We start from the raw sequence: 10,349 nt of genomic DNA on the forward strand, positions 1-10,349 counted from the left end.
AACCTGATACCGAAAGGACTGACTAGGCCTCCCTTCTAACCCATAGCCACCTGTTCGCTCACATACCTCTCAATGAAAACAGCCTTCCTGATAGCAGTGACCTCAGCTAGGAGAATAGGATAAATAGTGGCTCTGATGGCACATCCCCCACAACACAGTATTCTTTCAGGACAAGGTTATGCTCAGGCCACATCCAAAATACCTTCCTAAAGTAACCTGCCCATGTCACATGAACCAATTGATACATCTTCCAACCTTCTACCCCAAGCCTCACAAAGACAACAGGGGGACTGAATTATACATTGATGTCAGGAGAGCCCTAGCCTTCTACCTGGACAGGACAAAGGTTTTCAGGAAGTCCCCCAGGCTTTTCCTCTCCATTGTGGAAAGACCCAAGAATTCAGCAATATCAGCCCAAAGACCCTCCAAGTGTGTCTCGAACCGTGTCTGACACTGTTACCAAATTTGCAGATACTATTCATACACACTCCACAAGGTCAATCTCCTCATCTGTTGCCTTCTTCAAGAATGTTCCTATCTCAGAGATCTGTAGAGTAGCGACATGGGTGTCAGTCCACACTTTTGCAGATCATTATGCGATCACTGGGGACTCCACCTCCGATGCCATCCTCGCTTCCACAGCGCTGTCATCTGTAACTTACACGATTCCAAAGTCCCAGCCCTCCAGAAGGGATACTGCTCAGGAGTCACCTACAGTGAAGCACCCATAGGGACATCACTCAAAGAAGAAGTTACCTTGTGCAGTAACGATGGTTCTTTGAGACGTTTGTCCCTGTGGGTTCTCCACAACCCACCCTCCTCACCTTGAGCTGTAGCTCACGAAAGCTCATGCTCAAATAAATTGGTTAGTCTCTAAGGTGCCACAAGTACTCCTTTTCTTTTTTGCGAATACAGACTAACACGGCTGTTACTCTGAAACCTTTATTTCAGCATTCTTGTCAGTGACTCTGCAGTAGAGCAGGAACCGAAGGGAGTTAGCCCATGTGTGCTGGCTAGCCTCGTGGCCAGGGCCATCCCTAACTATTCTGGGACCCTATGCAGCCCCCCTGCGGGGGAGGGTGTGGGGGCCCAGGCCTCCATGGGGCTGGAGGGGGCTGGCCCCAGGTCTCCACAGGGGGGGAGGGGCTGGCTTGTGGGGCAGGGGGGAACCACCCCCCAGCACTCACTGGCGGCGCAGCTGGGGCCAGGTCCCTGCACTCACCGGTGGCGGGGAGTGCAGGCCCAGCCCCGCTGCAATCCTCAGGGGTGGGAAGAGGTGGGGCGGGGGCCGTGGGGAAGAGGTGGGGCAGGAGCTGGAGCAGCACGCACTGCACAGGGAACCGGGAAATTTGGTGCCCCAAGTTTCCTGATGCCCTACGCAGCCGCGGACTTTGCCTATGGGTAAGGACAGGCCCCGCTCGTGGCCCAGCACAAGGAGAGACAGCACATATGCAGTGCTAGCAGACGCTGCTACTGATGTTCTCCAATCAGCAGTGCAGGGACACAAGCACACCTACAGCGGAGCACCCATAGGGACACACATCTCGAAGAGCCATCGGTACTGCACACGGTGAGTAACTTCCTCATGTTGGGCATAACATTTAAACATAAACTAAAAATATGTTCATGTTTGCAGGTCTCCAGCAGATGGTGCCAGTGATCTTTTCAGGTCAGTTGCAACAGTGTCGGTCAAATAGAGCAGTTTGGAAATACTGGAAATATTTAAAAACAAATCAGGACATATCTGTCCTTTCCCTTTGCTCTGTCTGAGTGTGAAATTTGGACCCAGAAGGCAACAGACGGAGAAAATGAAGTTTTTGGAATGCAGCACTATTGCCAAATACTGCAGTGTAATGAAAATAAAGACAGATCAATCAATGAATATTAATTAATATTACAGGGGGAAGGAGGGTAGTTGGCTTTTTGCTAGGGAAGATCACCGGGTAAAAGCTGGGATATTTTAGGGATGTATTAAGAAGAAGTGAAGAGGCATCTGTACAGGAGCATGAGGAAACAGTGTTCCAGGCCAGACAGAGAAATGTGGGAAGGGCAGGAACAAAGAAATTGCCATATTGCATCAGAACATTTGTCCATCAAGTCTAGCATTTTGCCTTTGGTAGTGGCCACTGGTTGATGCTTCAGAGTGTGAGGATACATGCACTGTTTCTTTAAAACAGGAATAGGAAGCCAGGCAAGAGTGGGGTTGGGAAAAGATACAGGCAGAAACTGCAATGAAGCAGAGATAGTGAGAGAGAGAGGGAGAGAGAGAGAGAACAAGTATGGCTTTAGGGCTAATGCAGTTTTTCCTTTATGCTATTAATGTTCCTTGTTCAGCGTTAGAAGAAAACAACTCTGGGATTCTTTACCACCATCACATGGCACATAGGAAGATGAACCCCTTCTCCCATAGCCCATGTTGACATGCAGATGGTGGAGAAATTCCTTCCTGGCCAGCGTGGGGATTAAGTTATGTCCAGAAGCATAATATGCAATTAACCTTATCTTAGAAGGCATTACATTATACATTATGGCTAGGAGTTTAAAAGGAACCTAAGAGAGTTAGGCACCCAATGAATTTTGTTGGAGTTAAATCCCTTTGAAAAATTCCAGCCTGTGTTATTGGTCATAAACGTATCCAATCTTTTCACAAATCCAGCTACAATATTTGGTCAACAACCTGCTGTGTCAGTGAATTCCACAGGCTGACTACATGCTGGGTGAATAAATGTCACCTCTGATTTGTTGTAAATGCAGTCATCATGACTTTCCATGGGTGACTCCTTATTTACATGGTGAGGGGAGACACACAAAAAGAGGGAATGGACAATAATGATACCATGGTGAAGAGTGCAGTATGAACATTTTAGATAGAATGAGTGGAAACCAAAAGAGCAAAGCACATATCAGAAGAGATTGCAAACCACCAGGAAAACTATATTACAATACAAGCAAAAGATTGTAAGCTTTTACTTAGAATGTCGGCTCTTTGGGGCGGGAACCATCTTTTCACTAATATGCATGTACAATCCCTAGAACACTGGGGCCCCAATCCCCAGTATACATAATAAATACTGGTTTCAGAGTAGCAGCCGTGTTAGTCTGTATTCGCAGAAAGAAAAGGAGTACTAGTGGCACCTTAGAGACTAACCAAATTGGTTAGTCTCTAAGGTGCCACTAGTACTCCTTTTCTTTTTATAATAAATACTGTGTGAGATCCTGCAAATCACTAAGAAAACTTTCTGATCTCAGCTAGTGATCCAGATTATGGATAAAGTTTTCAAAAGTGCCCTAGTGAGCACTTAAGAGCCATTGAAGTTCATAGATTTTAAAGCCAGGAGAGACCATTATGATCAAATTGGACTTGGCAAATAGGATTAAAACTTCTAGATCACTTAGGCACTTTTGAAAATGTTATCCTATACAGCTCATCATACTGACCAATTTTTTCCTTGCAGTGATCTGTCTGTCCGTATCCATGTATTGTCTCGTGTCGTATTCTTAGACTGTAAGATCTTTGGGGCAGAGACCATCTTTTTCTTCTGTGTTTGTACAGCACCTAGCTCAGTGGGGGTCCTGGTCCATGACTGGGGCTCCTAGGTACCCCTAGGTACAAATAATATATAATAATAAAAGGACTATTCATAATGTATAACATCTACCACCTCTGGAGCAAAAATCCAAGGTACAAGTACAAGGACAAAAACTACCTTTACCCTCCCATGTGGAGAATGGCACACATCAGAAATGATAGGCTTTACAAGAAAGAAAAATGGAGATTTTCCAGAGACTATTTCTTCAAGGTAGCAAAACATACAGAAGTTAGAATTTTTCTGTGAAATCTTTCTCTGGGAGTTGAGGGGGCTCAGCACTTCTGGGCAGTTCTCAGCACATTAAAGCATGGACCCTGAGACATACCACCAAAAAAACATTGAGACTTGAATTAAAGATAACACTGCTTGGTTCACAAACCTCTACCAGAGATTAGAATCTAACACTATCAACAAATGCAGCTAAGAAGTAAAAGGCCTTAGCTTATTATCTCATTCTTGGATCAGTGTGAATTTAACACTTTAATTTTTAACACCATTTTAAAAGAACTCTTTGATCACTTACTTCCCTTAAGCAGCAGAAGTGCTTTCTTTTTCTTTTCTTTTTTTCAATTTTACAGTTTTGAGTCTCTCTGTGTGAAGTTAGCACTGAAGAAAATTGCCGGATTGACACCCCTGGATATTTATACTCTGAAGAAGTGTAGCCGGCGCTGTGGCAGGGTAAGTCTCTTTGTAATGTCCTATCAATGTGCTTCAACTCTCTTCTTTAGGGATCACCTCTAGGCATAAGTGTGTAGGGACCCACTCTTGGAATAGGAATCACCACGAGGAGAAGCAGCAAAAATGAGAAAAGGTTTAGAAAACCTGACTTATGAGGGTTTCAGAGTAGCAGCTGTGTTAGTCTGTATTCGCAAAAAGAAAAGGAGGACTTGTGGCACCTTAGAGACTAACCAATTTATTTGAGCATAAGCTTTCGTGAGCTACAGCTCACTTCATCGGATGCATAAAAGTGGAAAATGCAGTGAGGATATTTTTATACACACAGACCATGAAAAAATGCGTGTTTATCACTTCACAAGGTTTTCTCTCCCCCCACCCCACTCTCCTGCTGGTAATAGCTTATCTAAAGTGATCACTCTCCTTACAATAAGAAAAGGAGTACTTGTGGCACCTTAGAGACTAACCAATTTATTTGAGCATAAGCTTTCGTGAGCTACAGCTCACTTCATCGGTGAAGTGATCACCGATGAAGTGAGCTGTAGCTCACGAAAGCTTATGCTCAAATAAATTGGTTAGTCTCTAAGGTGCCACAAGTACTCCTTTTCTTTTTGCGAATACAGACTAACACGGCTGTTACTCTGAAACCTCTCCTTACAATGTGTATGATAATCAAGGTGGGCCATTTCCAGCACAAATCCAGGTTTTCTCTCCCCCCACCCCACTCTCCTGCTGGTAATAGCTTATCTAAAGTGACCTACGAGGAAAGTTAAAAAAGCTGGGCATGTTTAGTCTTGAGAAAAGAAGACCCAGGGGAGACCTGATAACGGTCTTCCAATATGTTAAGGGCTGTTGTAAAGAGGGTGGTGATTCATTGTTCTTGTCCACTGAAGAAGTCAAGTAATTTGGAGAAAAAGTAATGGGTTTTAACTGCAGCAAGGAAGATTCAGGTTAGATATTAGGAAACACTTTCTAACTATAAGGATAGGTAAGACCTGGAATAGACTTCCAAGGGAGGTCGTGCAATCCTCATCATTGCATTTTTTTAAGAATAGGTTGGACAAACACCTGTCAGAGATGGGCTAGGTTTATTTCGTTCTGCTTTAGTGCAGGGGGGTGGACTTGATGACCGCTTGAGGTCCCCTCCAGCCCTACATTACTATGATTCTATGTACATCAGTCCTGGAGATGCCAAACCAGTCTCCAAGAAAGTTGGAATACCAGCTATGGTGGTGGATTTTGTGACATGGACACTTACCATTAGGAATCCAGACTGATACCTCCCAAATTAATTTTGCATTGGCCACAGATAAGGGTTTTTTTGCATTGCAAATGCAATGCTCCTAATTTATCTTCCATACATTTATATAAGTTACTATGACCGCTAAAAATCCTCTGTGATCTTTCTTCATTCATCGATATTCTTTGGAAAATGCTCAGTTAACTAATCCTTGTAAGGCACTTTGGGATCCTCAGTGCTACAGAGGTGCAAATTATTATCAATCTTATTTCTCTTTGTACAATTGCCACCAGTTTCCTGTATAAACAACAAAGTTAAAATTATACTTGTTTCTTTTTTTTAAAAAAAGAGGTAAAATAATTAATTTTAAAATATTAAAAGATCTGCCTAGCTGGGCATTTCTTTCTGAGTCCTCAGGAAGAAGGATTAATCTAATTATAATGGCAATTATTTCTATTCTTGTTTCAGCACCAAGGGACAACTTATTTTAGGAAATGAAGTAATGAATGTCCCCATTTCTAATATAGTCTGGGTCAATTGTGACTGTGGGCTTAATTTTCAAATGCTGTCCAGTTTCATATCTGGAATAGAAATGATCAAATAGGCACTCATTTATCTCTTTCAGGTACTTGTGTACCAATTTGAGTACCCTAATGCAGAACCAGTCGAGGGGTTCAAGTATAAAAACTGGGCTCTGAAAATCACTTCTGTCTGGGAGTTAAGAGCTCCATGTAAAGAGTAGCACATATGTAGCCATTTTATAGTGCACAATAACAAAAAGTTTTATTGGCCCAACAAAACCCAGGAACTACGCTATATATTCTTAAGCAAAATCTACTGGCACATTACCTAACTATTTACATATACACGGAATGGAGCACTCCTGGGCTATTCTGTGCATAGAGAACTTTAGCCTTCGGGGCTCTTAATCTTAAGCATTACAATGCATTAATTTAAGAGAAAAACTGTGTAAATGTTTTTAATGACTTGGGGTTCCAGAGGGTATGTTAGGGATCATGACAAACATTTTATTCATTATGGGATCTTTTGTCCTCTTTACACAGGGCACATAATTAAAATGAATGGTCACTTAGGTACAAGTGATCATGACTCAGTCACATTTATAATGAGCAAACAGACTAAAGTCCAAACGAGTAATATATAAACTTGGTGCTTTAAAGGGGCCAGCTTCATGAAGCCGAAAACAATTATGAGACAAATCAGCCGGGAGGATGAATTTAATTTAAAAAAGTGAATAATACTTGTAAATTGTTTAAGAACACTTTACTAGTTGCCCAAAAAGCCACAATTTCACAATCAGGAAAGGAGGCGGTATTGGTTTTAAAAAAACTGATTTTTTAATGAAGTGAAGGCAACTATAAAAATAATATATATGAAAAATACATATATATTAGGGCTGTCAAGTGATTAAAAAATTAATTGCAATGAATTGTGCAATTAAAAAAATAATTGTGATTAATTGTGCGATTAATCACACTGTTAAACAACAATAGAATACCATTTATTTAAATATTTTTGGATATTTCCACATTTTCAAATATAATTTATTTCAATTACAACACAGAATACAAAGTGTACAGTGCTCACTTTATACTTATTTTTGATTACAAGTATTTGCACTGTAAAAAAATAGTATTTTTCAATTCACCTAATACGAGTACTGTAGAGCAATTTCTTTATCATGAAAGTTGAACTTACAAATGTAAAATTATGTACAAAAAAACTGCATTCAAAATATAAAATTTTAGAGCCTGCAAGTCCACTCAGTCCTACTTCTTGTTCAGCCAATCGCTCAGACAAACAAGTTTGTTTACATTTGCAGGAGATAATGCTCCCCCTTCTTGTTTACAGTGTCACCTGAAAGTGAGAACAGGCATTCTCATGGCACTATTGCAGCCCACGTTGCAAGATATTTACATGCCAGATGCACTAAAAATTCGTATGTCCCTTCATGCTTCAGCCACTATTCCAGGGGAAATGCGTCCATGCTGGTGACGGGTTCTGCTCAATAACCATCCAAAGCAGTGTGGACTGACGCATGTTCATTTTCATTATCTGAGTCAGATGCCACCAGGAGAAAGTTGATTTTCTTTTTTGGTGGTTCAGGTTCTGTAGTTTCTGCAGCAGAGTGTTGCTCTTTTAAGACTTCTGAAAGCATGCTCCATACCTCGTCCCGCTCAGATTTTGGAAGGCACTTCAGATTCTTAAACCTTGGTAAGTGCTGTAGCTATCTTTAGAAATTTCATGTTGGTACCTTCTTTGCATTTTGTGAAATCTGCACTGGAAGTGTTCTTAAAATGAACATGTGCTGGGTCATCATCCGAGAATGTTATAACATGAAATATATGGCAGAAGGTGGGTAAAACAGAGCAGGGGACAAACAGTTCTCCTCCAAGGAATTCAGTAACAAATTTAATTAATGCATTATTTTTTAACAAGCTTCATCAACATGGAAGCATGTCTTTTGAAATGGTGGCTGAAGCATGAAGAGGCATATGGATGTTTAGCATATCTGGCACATAAATACCTTGCAGTGCCGGCTACAAAAGTGCCAATGCAAATGACTGTTCTCCTTCCTGCTTGTTTATAGTCTGGAGCAGTTCAGATTAGGATTCTCAAGGCATAGTTGACTAGTTTCCTGGATAGGCTGTGGCTGCACTTAAAAGTGAAGCGTCCCTCTCAGATATCTCTTCTTAATCTGTCATTAGGGTGACCAGATGTCCCAATTTTATAGGGACAGTCCCGATTTTTGGCCGGCACCCAGGAGTTGGAGGTATGTATCCCCATCTCTGAGTGCTGGGAATGGGGCTGCATTATAAAAGGGCCCAGCAACCCAACACATTTTAGGGGCAGGAAGCAAAGAAGAATAATGTACAGTATTTAGTTAAAGCAACAGAGGAAGTTGAACAGATGTGTGAAGACTGAATACAACTTTATAGATTAATACGGTAAAATAATTCAGTGTCAACTTGGACTATGTAGAAATGAATCGCTTTGATACTAGACCTTACTTCTTTGCTCCTTTGCATATCTGTTCAGTTTTTCATTACCAGGCACAGAGAGCAGAAATCAATAGTACTCTTGCATTAATTATTGATAGTAGCAGCCAGCCAACTGAATACAAAACTTCCCTAATTCAGAATCAGATCCATGACTCTCATAGTTTGAGCTAACATATCTGAAAAATAAGTGCAGTAAGAGGTCTAGATTTAAGGTGCAATAAACAACACTAACCCCCCCATAAAACCCTGCAAAGCAGTCAGAGCATGCTGTGATGTCATAGCGCTCACAAAAAGAGCTGCAGAAGTGAATAGTAATGCAGTCTCATATTTATTTATATAGCTCCTTTTCTTTAAAATGATCCCATAGAATTTTAGGCTGGGGAAACGATCTCCCACAGGATTTAAGAACCATCTCAAATGTCACCACATTCTGTTCCAAGTGCCAGGCACTCTCCTTGGATCTCGTCTTCGGTAACAAACACGCATAGCACAGTTCGCGTAACGTAAATTAGAAAACCAAAACCAACACTCACATAATTTTTGACTTGGAGAGAAATTGGGAAAAAAGGGAAAAAGAATCTAGTCACATTGCTTAATGCACTTCTGGAGGTTCTCAGATATGACCCTGATCAGGGTAGTAGAATTTTACAGTGCATATGGGGTGGAGGTCACTTCACACACTGAAATGCAGCCACCTGTAGAGTGGAATGCAGCAATCCTTTAATATCCCACTGTAAAGATGCAAAACAGTCTGAGAACAGGCTGTCCTCTCCAAAACAAACTATGGGACAGATGCACAGTGCAGAAGGAGTGTTAGGTCATTTTAATCATGATACCCTTTGCAATTTGTGTAGATATTTCACTCATGGCTTGAGAGTGTGGAGGTGCTAAACCTGAAGGTTTTGTGGTTGATCAGGTTACAGAGACCGACATTTACTACACTACGTTTAAATAAAAATGTTGTAAACAGGAGATTCAATGAATAGCCTGGATTTTTAATGAAGGATTTATTTGGAATGTATGGATTATTCTCTATTGATGATTGTATGTATTATTGAATGTATGGATTCATGTATGGATTATTCTCTATTAATGCCAAGATGGCTATGACATGTGTGATGCAGAACTAAAGGACAAAAAGTACCAAGTAAAGATTTTCTTTCTTTCATGGAAAAACAACAAGGGGCACAAGGACTCCTCGTTGTTTTTGCTGATACAGACTAACACGGCTACCACTCTGAAACCTTTCTTTCATGGGAATCCCAGGAGGGTTTCTGCACAGCCTAGGTGGAAAGTGCTTAGAATTCTAAGTAGCTTTGGTGAAGGGGCCACAGGACCAATGGAAGAAATGGCTGAGAGAGCCAGAAGCTTCTTATGGCACCAGTCGAGAGGGACAACAGAACAACTGAACAGCAAATTGGAGGTTACTGAGCGCCACAGATGGTGGTTAGCCTGCACCTGATCTGCACCTGTAGTGATCAAGGAAGTAAATGTGTCCAAGCACTGATGAGAGATGGGATGAATGAGCAGAATCATCAGACACTCTAGAGAAAAACTAAGGGCTTGGTTGTGAGAGATGTTAGTGACTTCAGTTAGGCAAGCATTTTGGGGTAAGGTATGTGGTGTACTGGTGCAATTCTTCCATAAATTCAACTGGTACACAGTCAGTGTGGTCTATAGAGAATCATGTGTTATTTCAAGAAGGAATAAGAATTGGAAAACCTTTTGCATTTGAGTATGCAAGAGTTCCACTTCCTGAGTCTCTAAATTCCACCTTGAAAGGGGAAAAATTGAATGAAGTTGTAAACTCAGTTGACAATA

The sequence above is a fragment of the Lepidochelys kempii genome, chromosome 1 (genome assembly GCF_965140285.1).
Source record: "Lepidochelys kempii isolate rLepKem1 chromosome 1, rLepKem1.hap1, whole genome shotgun sequence".
Classification (NCBI taxonomy): Eukaryota; Metazoa; Chordata; order Testudines; family Cheloniidae; genus Lepidochelys; species Lepidochelys kempii.